Source organism: Ixodes scapularis, unplaced genomic scaffold (assembly GCF_016920785.2).
Source record: "Ixodes scapularis isolate PalLabHiFi unplaced genomic scaffold, ASM1692078v2 PGA_scaffold1__304_contigs__length_218370807, whole genome shotgun sequence".
Classification (NCBI taxonomy): Eukaryota; Metazoa; Arthropoda; class Arachnida; order Ixodida; family Ixodidae; genus Ixodes; species Ixodes scapularis.
Genome location: NW_024609846.1, coordinates 154,494,444 through 154,506,918, shown reverse-complemented (window position 1 = coordinate 154,506,918; position 12,475 = coordinate 154,494,444).

Sequence of the window (12,475 nt, the reverse complement as noted above, 5' to 3'; positions counted from 1 at the left end):
TGACCTACAGATGCAGCAACACTGTTATACAGTTTTAATATTGCGGCCACCACGGAGCGCCATAAGTTCTGAAAAGGGTGCATGGGAAGCGCTGGCACCGTCCCCCCCCCCCCCCCCCCCCCCCTTGGTGTTACACGTCCAGTTCGCTTGCAGTTGAAAGGTTGAAGCCAAAACGAAACGAACTGCAATGCCCTGAGATCAAATCGAGAACACTCTCTTTATATCCATTTCAACTGTTTTGAACGAGATATTAGACGCGTAATTTTATTTGTGGTGCGTAAGAAACTATTATCAAGACCTTTAAAATATATGCAAACATGTGCGACATGAGGGAAGCCGGATTGCAATCGACCAGAATCAATGGCAGCGCGCGAGAATCACGCTGGCTTCGCCCTGTCCGGCGACATGGCGTAATTGCTTTTAGTGCATATCTGTCTCCGAGACATGCTTCTTTCCGCAGCATTTATCTCCACGGTCCTTTCTAGCTGTGTCCCCAAGCATTCCGATGCTTCGATAGCCGGCGATGCTGCAGTCGCCCCCGGGGTTGCTGCATGTTTTCGAGGTCCGCTACACGGTTATGCGTGTATGACCGAAGAAAAACACGTTTTTTACAACCTCGCATGATTTTTGAACGAATTATTCATTACTCAACCTGTAAATGTATGCTAATTCGTGTAAATAACGTGTGCTTCACCCCAAATATCCACCAAATACACGAGACTTGCTAAGAGTGTAGCAGTAGACATTTTTGTAGGAGTAACAACTAGAGTAACCGGTTTTGAAGCGTAATTATGCGAGGTGCTTTGTAGAGCGTTCAGCAAATGTGAATTGTGCCGCACCAGGAAGGGCTGACCGTCTACTTCATCATCGTCACACTGTCGTGCCTTGTGAGCCAGCTTCTGCCGACGGCCGTGTCCGCTCTGCTTCCCATCGTGCTGCTCCCTCTCGTTGACCTCCTCGGAGCCGACCAGGTCGCCGCCGAGTACATGAGCGTAAGCCTTGAGAAATTCCTAAAATCTCGAAGCATTTCTTCAAGAACAGATTAGGCTTCTCCTGCTGCATATCGAGGCATGCCGCTGGATGTGGAATGTCGGGTCATGCTTGATTACATTTAGCCGGTCGAAGTTACCTCAGAGTTTATGAAACGCGCTTTTTACAATAACTTTTAATAAAAAAAAGTCCATCTATGGAAACTGCGCTGAAATATACGTTAAAGGACGGGTGAATGTGTTTGCTTTGTTCAGTATCATTTAACTAAAAGCGGTATATATACGATACTATTTCTGTGTAACTATTTTTACGTGCGTATCCTTGTAGCTTTCAATATTTTTTTATATCTAACGTGTTTTCTCTCCCCTGGGGAAGATGAGCACCTTTATTTTAGCGTTGGTATTTGACATAATGGCTCATCATCTTAGTCACATACTAAATTCAATATGTCTCATCCAAATGCAGTTCATTCCCTTCGTAGATGCTCCTGGGAGTACTCTGAGAATTATGATAGTTCTAAGCATCGCAGACGCAATACTAGTGCATGGCAGGTGTTGCACTCCGGGGGGAAAAAAACTCGACTGTTTCTTTAATATGACAAGCAAGCACTTTGACACAAGCCACGCCTGATCCGAGGAAGATATTTGTTACTGCATTTACTCGCGCATGTAACGCACCAGGGATGCAAGAACTGGCGCGGTGTATCAGTGAAACGGACAATCCAGGTCACGCGTAACACACATGCCTAGGTCACAGGATACGCGGGGGAGTGCAGAAAACAAATCAAGTGGTCGAAAAAAAGTTAATAGTTTTATGAAAAATAGTCAGAGTGCCGGCGAGCTTGTGTAAGTTGAACATGATTCTAAACCTGAGACTGGGGCAGAAAGAGAACACGACAGAAGGTAGTAAAAGAGGAGGCAACGTCTTCTCTTTTACTACCTTCTGTTGTGTTCTCTTTCTGCCCCAGTCTCAGGTTTACTATCATGTTCAGTTTTATGAACACGTGTCACAGCAAAGTTTATTGGTTTCCATTGCCGTTTGGCATTGATGAAAAAAAAAAAGACGACCTGTTGGGCTCTTCAACTTTCTGCGCTTGTTTTGCGTTTTCGAATGCCTAACTAGACATCAATATTTTCTGACTGCAAAAAAAAAAAAAAAAAGAGAGAGAGAAAACAAGGCAAACGAAAGCACGGTGCAGAAATGAGATCACCTGCGGGAGCGGAGCCTGGAGATTTCGCCCCTGAGACAAACAAATGAAAACCTCCAACGTACCTGGTTTTCTTTTTTTTTTTTAAACAGAAGGGCAAGCATTAGACGTTCAAAAGCAACATGAAAGGAGGAATCTACGGGACACGCCTCCGTGAACACTTGACCGAATTTCACCAGACACACTAAGCCCCCTCCCCCCCCTCCCCCCCCCCCCCCCCGGGGTCCCATGACGTCACATAACTTGACGTGACCTGACACTTCAATGTGGTCCCGAGTCTTTCCGTGAACTAACATCTCATCACATACGTGGTCATTTGACCACGTAACCCATTGTGTCACGAACCACGTGACGGTCGTATAAAATCTAAAAGACTGTCCAGAGCAGCCCACAATACGCTGGACATACTGTGTCTTCCAACTTTATTAGTAGCAAAAAGTGTTTATTTTTTTTTTTTTTTGAATCTTCATAGAAGATTTGAAATATCGAGTGCTTTGCCCCAGGATGAAAGAGCTGCTACGGTATCGCTTGTGGCAATCTCCTAGCTACCTGTCTTTGTAGCTGCCTTCTTTAAATTTGCGTTCTCGCTAAGCCCGATATATCTTTAGACCTTTCTGCAAGAGCACGCAAAGTTCGCAAGTGTTGCACAAAAACCAGCATTTTAGTTGCGTTGTGCGTATGTCCAGTGATGATTCGAATTGTATTGCGTACGCCGATTTCTTGTATACTGTCGCCTATAAATCTATGCTTTCAAAACTTTTCATACACTCTAACTATACAACGCACTTGTATACTTTTGAACTTCCAGACACAAGTTATTCCCGACTCCCTTTATGAGATAAGCACTATCCGCATCATCTCAGCCTATTCCACCAGCCTTTTGCTATTTTTGTATCCATGTTGCGAAAAAAAATATAAAGTGCTGAATTCCTTACCCTACTACCGCCATTCATAAAAGCATGCAAAAGCGCTTTTGAAAATGCGTTTAAGAAGATGCAGCGGTTTTGCAGCGTTAAAACTGAAAATATGTTGGCGCGAGAGAAGAGCATACACAGAACGGGAGTGAACTGCACGGGACACGAGGTTTGGTGCAGTGCCCGTTTGCGCCATCGAACGATGCCCTTAACTATATTTTTCTTTTGTAAACAGTGCACACAAATATCTCGGGTACAATCCTAGAGGCCTCCACAATAGCGTACTTGTACCCATAAACAATGTGAAACAAAGCATCGATATGCGCTTCCCCAAATAGTCTTTTTTTGTTGTTTCTAAGCTGCACGGGTGTAGCATGTATGTATGTGATAAAATGCATTTTCCTCGAAGAAGACTCAATGAACATAAAGCCTTCCATCGCCATGTGCAATTTTACGTAACCGCATGAGTTAGTTCCCATCTGCGCTTTACTTTATGGCATCGTTTCGCAACACGCAGAAGAAAGTGCAAACACTATATGGCTGCAGGCCTAAACGGGTGCACATAGAGGTGTGCCTCTTTTTTGTGTGCTTTACCCCTCATTGAAAGTGCTTCCACTCCTGCTTCGATGTCGCTGCGATGCTTTCCTCAAAATAGGAACAAGCACAAGGGCACAGGTCAATAACCAGCGCGCTCGATCAAACCATATTGTTCCAAACTAAAGATGCGTTTGGTCATGAAAGCACTGCATGAACTATTTTCTTTGAAAAGAAGTTTATTTTTTGCATGCATGACCTATTCATGCGTTTCATTTTTGTTTAGAGCGTCAAATTTTTGTTACTCATTCGCCGTTTTTTTTTTATCTCTCGAGCAGAAAAAGTATCCAGACTCAGCGTTCGCCTAAGTAATAAAAAAAGATAAATGGACAGCCCATGAGGTTGCCATTCACAGGGCCAAACTCGAGTACAAGCGACAGGAGTATAAAGCTGCCACGAAGCGCACTTTGCTGTGCAGGCTGAGCTAACGCGGCCACATTAGGGTCGCTCCTTATTCATGATTAACTGCGCTCATATGTCAAGCTTCAAGAAAGTCTGAAATGTGGTCAAAAGAGGAGATCAACAGTTTTTTTTGACAACATGTAGTCTTCCTTCGAAAAATCGTCATTTGCCCCCCCCCCCCCCCCCCCCCCCCCCCTCTCCGCTCCGTAAACAAAACGATTTCCGATGTTTTATGTTCGCGAGGAAATTAACATAGTAGCGCTTATTACCCTAATGAAAATAACACTTCAGCCTTGATGCGTTATGGGACCTCTAATCGCTTCAATTTCCTTCAGCCAATCAAGTTCCTTAGTCCTTCAAATCATTTCAGTCCTTCAAGCCCCTTCAGTTCTTGGGAGCCTTGAGCCTGTCAAACCCCCTTAGCCCCTCAACCATTTAGACACCCAAATGGCAGTGAACCAAAGAACAAAAACGCAGTTTAAAACGTTATTAGAAATTTATATCAGATATTAAATTTTACACGCGTGTTGTAACTTAAAAAGGCAAGAAAAAAAAACACGTTAACTTAAACCCAGGCGCCAGCAGCTCTAGACAGAAGCGATCAGACCAAACAAGGATAACCGAGTTTTTGGTCGCAAGAAAAAATATCTTTCGAGGTACTCGCAATGCCACTGAGTTAAATCTTAATATGTACGGTAGTGCAACTAGTAAAAACAAGCAGGTAGACTACACGGACATATAGAAGGTGTCAGTAGCACGTTTAGCGAAAACCAAAAACGCGCAACCAACATCCGCGCTGTTGAGTAATCCGGAACACAGTCACGGTGGCGTCCTTAGAGCCACCGCGGTGGCGTCTCCGGCGTGTTTTTCAATTGCTGGATGCTTCTGAAGCCGGACGAGCGAAAAGGCGCAAGAAATAGGGCACTAACAGACCTTCTTTATCCGCACAGCCAGCTGCCCTAGAAAGTAGGTCCCACGCATGGGACGGGAAGCCGGCAGAGAGCTTCCGCTTGTTGTTGAGCACTTAGTCGACGCCCGTTGACGGAGAAAAAACAGAGCGACAAGCTTCTGACTAAGGCTGAAATTTAACGTACTAAAACAGGTTATCTTCAAACAAGCACCGAACCCCCCCCCCCCCCCCCCTCTCCATGTTAATCACGCATTTTCTCTCCCTCCTGAGCGAAAACCGGGCGCCCTTAAGCTCAAGCCCGGGGAACACATAAGCGGAACACACAGACGCAGCAATGGGAAGGCGTTAACCAAGACTATGAGATGAAAGGGACGGGGGAACGTCTCCTCAATTTATAACACTCGTTGTGGTCGCCCTATACGAAATGGCCAAGCGGCTTCCCCGACGCATATATCCTGAAGGGTCATATGATCTCTCCCACAGACCCGTTAAAACAATTTTAATGAGTGCTGCGGTTTCGTGTAAAGAATTGAAACAGACCAAACAGGCCTCTCAAAAAAAAAATTTGATGGGTCTCTTACACTCTTCAGAAATTTTTAAATGATACGCCAAACGATTTAGAAAAGCCCGTTAAACAGTTTTACACTGTACGACAAAAAAGTTCAGATATCTCGTCAATTTATTAGCAAATACTCATGCCGATTCAAGTGACTCGTTAACACGCCTGGAGGGTTTTGCAAGCTCACGCTTGAGTTAAATTTCTGTAGTTTTGCCGATTACAGCTTTCTCAAAACGTTAGCAGCGTTCGAAAATGTTAACGATAAAATATATATAGTGTGTTTGCTCAGAAGAACACACATGGGCTTTGTTTGCTTTCCAGGAAAAGGTGTTGATGTCATCACTACTTTTCATCATCGCCATTGTTAGCGACGAGACCACTGTGTTCCAGCGTCTCTGCCTGCGCGCCATTGGTCGACATTCCCTGCGGATGCAACCCTTGTTCTTCCTGCTTCAGCTGTCGGCGCTAATGCTGAGCACCCTCGTGCCCAGCTCCATCATTGTCATCTTCTACACGGTGGTCATTGAGCGCTTTGTGGCTACAGTGGAGGAAGAGTGTCTTGGTGTTTATCAGCCTAGGCCTGCCCACGCCCCCCGCAGTGTCTCGGTTGACATGTACCTGGAATACACGCCCTTGAAAAAACGTCGCCGAGTCCCACAAAATAGTAGTACCACGGGGGTCCGCAGAGCTTCAGTGATGGGCGACACTTCGGAGACAACTGGCCGTACTGACGCCTCGGCCTCTACGTGCTCTTCCCTGGTCCGGCGTTACAGAATGCACCCAGAAGGCAGGAATGACCCGGTCCAAGTACAACAGGTAGGTGAAAGTGCGCCACTTCTACACTATATAGAAGACGAGTCACTCTTAATTTTTTTTAACGATATAGCTGCATTTAGGAGTCATACACGAAACACTTCTTTCTCGTGTTTGTCTGCACGCTTAGCGTCAAAATGTTGAGTGAGATCACAGCGTTATGTTAGGTCATGGTGTCGTGACGTCATAGTGATATGTGATGCCATTGTGTAACGTGGCGTTATAGTGTCATGTAACGCCACAGCGTGACGTGAGGTCAGAATTCACTAGATTGATATGGTAAGCGCTGCTCGACAAAAACACAGTAAAGTGCGGTCGCAGATTCCTTGCCTTAAATGAAATGGCCAAGGCAAACGAATTTGTTTTCATGCTTCGTTTTCAGAAAACCCGCAGAACCTCCTTTCACCTGTCGAAACAGGTTCCGAGCAAAGAACTACTGGTTTGCGGGCTTCCGAGCAGAAAGATTAGGTCCAGCGTATCGGACCCAGAGAGCCGCCAACCTTGGTCCATCCTGAAAAGCGGTTCCATCAGCGTACGGCGATCGCTTCAACATGGACCTGCGGGCTCTACCCGATTCCTTGCCGAATACGACCCAAAGATGAGTCCCGCCGAAAGGAACGCGACTGTCTTCCAAGGGTCCGGGGCCACCTCGCCGAAGTCGGACACGCCACCGCCAATGTCTTCGGGCATGCGTAAACCATCTCTGCTTCCTTTTCGCTGCATGTCCCTTTCACCGCTCGCTTCCGCAGTAACTTCCTCTCGCACGATGAGCTCGAGGAGGAGCTCCGTTGAGTCTATAACGAGCAAGGACGACCAGCCATTGGTACCCCAGCGAAGAAAACATCTAGATAGCTTGAACGGATGGGCGCGACAAATGACGGCAGGTGGCAGTTTCAAACTTTTACAAGACAAGTTTCCGTGTGACGAGTCCCGGAAAAGCACCAGCGAGACTGAAGAGCTCCCTTACATGAAGGTACGAGCCAGCCTTAAGGACGACCCAAAGAGCGCCGCTGATGCCAACGCTATAGGCGCATTTCTGGAGCTGAAAACAGGAGCCCAGACGCTGAATCGAATTCATCGCTCTGAGCTCCTCTCTGCAAAGGACGTTCTAGGGAAGAGCTCCACAGTGGTTGTGATTACCGAGTCGCCTCGTGCTTCTCTCAGCCTTGTCTCAAGAACCTCTTCCAAGGCGCCTGTCGACAAGTCAAGCCACAGCGACGCAACGGAGCGTCTGGCATGCCAAGAGAGACCTCCGAGTCGGTGCACTTCTTCATTGCTTGGGTATAGAACCGAGCTTGGCGAGGCACCTACGTCTGCTCTTGATGCTTCGCTTAATCAGCAAATACAAACAAGCGTCAGTGAACGTAAGATCTTCCTCACGCCGGCAGAGATGCAGTCCTCCTCTGCTGACTCGAGACTGCTACTGGATGCTGCATCATTCTACTCAAGAGAATGTAAGTTATTCTTTCACGTAAAATTTACCTTCGTTTATGGAGTAAACTGCATTCATTGTATCTACCCCGAACTGGACCCCAAACATACTGCAAAGCTTTTTTGAACACATAATACGCTTTATGTGGCGTTTCCTATGAGAAAATCGTCATTAACGAGCGTTATATCGACCGACATAGCTAGCGTCGTGAACGAATTACACACTGGTAGCGTTACAGATATTAAGATTTTATAAAGGGGCGTTCAGAGGTAGACAAATTCAAACTCGCAGAACTTCTGGCTATAGGTTTTGATTGTATTGGAGGACCCGCAGTGCATAGCGCGTACCTTGAAAGTCTCGCCGCTGGGGACCAAACGCGGAACCTCCTGGAATTCACTTATACGGGATCAACATGCCGCTCCCTGATCCCTGGTATAAAAAGAGCCCTTGCTCCTCAAGGAAATGACAAATTTGCCTAAGGTACTGTGGGCGCATCTCCCCGACTATCTATTCTTAAACGCCTGGTCCATCTTAAAAAAAAAGAAAAAAAGAAAGCCTACTAGTGTCTAAACGCTTTCAACTACTTCGTGAACGACAATGAACCGGCGATGTGCACTTACCTCCCACAGGCGCAGAAGATACGATAAGGAAAATGAATTATGAATTACGCGATAAAAAGAAAAAAAAATATCAATCACTCACAAAGAGAAAAAGAAAAAGAGGAGCATTTAACAGTCCAGCAGTGTGAATGGTGTTCTTTTTTTTTTGCGTGGTATTTTTGTTCAGCTGGCACATCGTACGAATGACCCAACAAGCTTAGCTTAGGCCCATGAGAAGATACGCGTTGAGCTTAACCACAGCAGTCGCAGGGCCGGGTCTCGGTTTTGGTATTGAAGGTTTCTTTCCCTGAGCACCGTGTCACCTCGCATTTGTTCGTCACCACAGGTACGGCGGCGATCGGACATCCTGGCCACCGAACTATGAATTAGCACTTGTCTGGAGGGATAAAACATTTTATTGGAATGCAATTGTGCCAGTAGGAGTGGCCGGTTAGGGGTGGAAATAGTAACTTTAAAAATAAAAGCGCGTAACAAAAAATAACGTTGAAAAACAATAATAAAATATTAGAATATAAATAAATTAAAATAAAACAATCCAATAACCATAAAGAACAATACATTATACTTAAAATAAAAAATCACATAAACAAAATCTAGCTCCCTACCGAAAAATCCGGTATAACTTTTCGCTATCCGGATTATGGAACCGGAAATTTATCTGGAATCTATCTGGAATCTTTCTGGAATTTAGGTTTTCAGAAATAATTCCTTTGCAATCTGGATTTTGGGTTTCCAGTAACAAATTTCCGGTTCCATAATCCGGAACAATCCACCTAAAACGTCACATAAAGTTCGTCTGGTGCACATTATGTGCTTTCTCGAACCTAGTTTACACCTCCCTCGCCCTCCTATTTTGTCTTCCGTGGCGCATTGCGTATCATTATAGAATGACAACCACAGCTTCCGGCGTCTGATGATTAACTGCTTAATTATAAAAAAAGTACGGAGGAGAAAAAAAAAATGTTTGTTAATAATATACTTTTTGTTAGTAGTAGAAGAGTATGTTCACTGCAAAGAAGGGCAAACCAAGATAGATTTACTTGAGTTGTTTTATTTGGTGGGGATGAAGAGTGGGGGGTTGAAGGGGGTGGAGTTGTGAAATTAGAAGTGTGTCAGGTTCGCTTACTGGGGAGTCGAGGAGCAAGTCCAATGTGCTTTCTTTATTGTAGTTCTTGACTCTGGGTCGTTCAGTCTTGATACGTCGATGGAGCCGGAAGTGATTTTATGTTTGGAAATAACTTCCTGTTGTTTTTTCCCTGTTGTCTTTTAGTCCTAGAGGAAGTATCTGGATGGAACAGTGGCACGGCATGCTTTATAGTGTAAGCAGGGCCAGTATATCATCTTGCAATGTGGGCTTATGGAGCCTCTAATATTGCTCTGGTGTAATTGACCTGTATGCGTGTTTTCACGTAGAACTACGTCTTTCTCCGCGCTTTGAAGGGGGTGCAAAGTTTGTAAATCGAAGTCATAAAAACTTGGTGACGGAAGTGACGTCCCACAGATAGCTCCGAAACACCTACCGATTAGCATCGTCGAAACCCCTGACGGCGCGCCGTGCCTGCTGCCGAGAACTGCGCAATGCACACGCCCATCCTTTTAATATGATAGCATTATTTAGCTACGCATCCCTTTACTTTTTGGACTAGCTGGCCTCCTAGTGCGCTGCAGGTATGCGCAGGAGGCCATTTCAGCTCCCATTTTCGCACTCCTTCGCCTCCGCAGAACCATCGAAGGACCTGACGACCCTGACGTCCTCTAAGACAATGTCCCCTCGGACGCCGTCCTTAAGGCCATCCTGGAAGGTCGTCCTAGACCGTCGTCCTTGAGCTCGTCCCAGAGGCCGTAATGGAGGTCGTCCTTAAGAGGAGGCGCGCCTCAGAGCCCCATAAAGAAGACATGAGGTTTTTCGCCATCTTTGAAAAATTGACAAATAATAACGGCTGCGCGGATCTTTTTGCAAATTCCGGCTTTAAAGACATTGAGGCATTATCGATACATTAAAGGGAACAAATGTTTTATTATAAATTCAATCATATCCTTAAAAAAATCATGAAAATGGGCAAAATCGTGTAATTCGGCACTCTTGGGTTCGGAGCGAATTTACAAAATTATATAAATGCAAACAGATAAAGTATTTCATTGCATCTCTTCTAAATTTATTAAGATATAGAATAATACCAAAATTATTCATGCAAGTCGATCTGTTCCGTAACTACAGCGAATTAAAAGAACCAAGGTGTCGATGCTTGTTTTCTCGATTTTTAAGGTATCTCCCTCTCCCGTGAGGTTGCCTTCGCTGTCCACGAAATCGTCCGATTGTAGTTCGGCGATACGCACTGTGGAAGATGTTCTTCCGCGCCTGTATCCCGTTTCATTCTGCACGCCGGGGCGTCAGTGTGCGTCTCTCGCTTTCCTCGTCCTTTGATGGATAGGTTTGCGTGTGGTGTTGGTTCAACGTAGCTGCACTTCGCGTTTGGTTCGTCCGAACTTGTGTCGCTTGGAAGTGCTGCGTTCGCCTCCAGTGTCATGGGGTCTAAAGTAGAGCACTGCGCGGGCCGGAATTTCTAGGCCCGGCCTGACCCGGCCTGGTAGAGACACGGCTCGGGCCCGGCCCGTGCCCGACAGAATTTGGAGACATAAACCCGAGCACGTCAAAAAACGTTTTTAGATATGAGCCTGAGCCCGGCCCGAGCCCGACAGATTATAAACATGAGCCCGAAAATATTTACAGGCTTCAATGTGAAATCAGTAAGCATAAAGCATGCGCTCCTCCCACCTTGCTGCTAGAGTACATCCGTTTTATTTTATCCACTTAAAAGCTTTCAAAGTGCAAGACGTCTTTTTGTTATATATTTTGAACAGCACCGGAAAACAAGGGGAAGAGATTGACCTCATCTCTTAATCTTAAATTGAGGTCAGCGATCAAACTATAATACGGGAAGGGTCCACAAGGGTTGCGCTGGAATATTCCATTCAGCACGCCAACCGGTCGTAAGCAGACTGCCTTGGCAAAGTACCGTTGAAGCAACGCTGCGCCGAGTCGGAGTGCCTGCTAGGCCTATCTGCCGAGCTCCTTGGTCGGCGTCGGTGAATTCGTCGCCGTTGTAGCTTTTCTCTGGTGCTTGTGGATCCAGCGTTCTTGTTTGTCGTGGTCAATTTCAAGTACTTTTTTCTTGTTGCTTCAGGTCAGGACGCGCGAGAAGAACAAGAAGAAAGATAAACGTTCGTTGGTCGTCGCGACAAAGCAACTGAGCGACGCTGTCGGCCCTGCTGTAGTTGCTTCGTTTACCACACGATAGATGGCGCTTGGCTCTCAACATTATCAAATTTCGCAATTTTCGTCATATCTCTAATTATGCTACAAAATGTAGATCTGAATATTATTTAACAAAACTTTTAGAAAATATTCGCCGGTTATTTATTGTTTACGATCGCGGTACTGGTGAGGTTGGCACTTACCCAATAGGCGACGTGGATTCGGCTGACGCGCTGCGATTCCGCGGATGCATCGCAGTGAAAAGGCAGAGAACTTTCGAAGGAAAGAAGGCACAAAAGAGTCCAGTTTTCTTTTAGAAGTTCTATAGCGAAGAATTTTTTGGGTGCACTATTTTTGTGTTTTTGTGTTTTTTTCACACCTTTTAGAACGGTCGGTGGATGAAATTTGATTTCAGAATCGTTTCATGGTACCTTTAACTGTTGTTGAAGTTATGGTTCAATGAAGCCCTAAAAAATATGAATGTAGTTGGTATAGACATCAAGATCTAATCACAAATGCGGGTTGACTTCGTTTAATTTACGTGTACATACAAATGTAGCAATAAATGAGTTATTTGTGCATACATGTTTAAAAAAATATATTGTTATTCGACATAGGAAGTTGGGAGAAGGATGTGTTCAGGACCTTTCTTCATGAGCGCAAATAGACTTGACGCAATAAATAGTGACGATTTTGTCGTCCCAGTAGTGAGCAGGTGATTCCTTGCTCGAAAAAAACAATGCCATTTCAGAAACCAAGGTTCTCCCACATAGGCTTT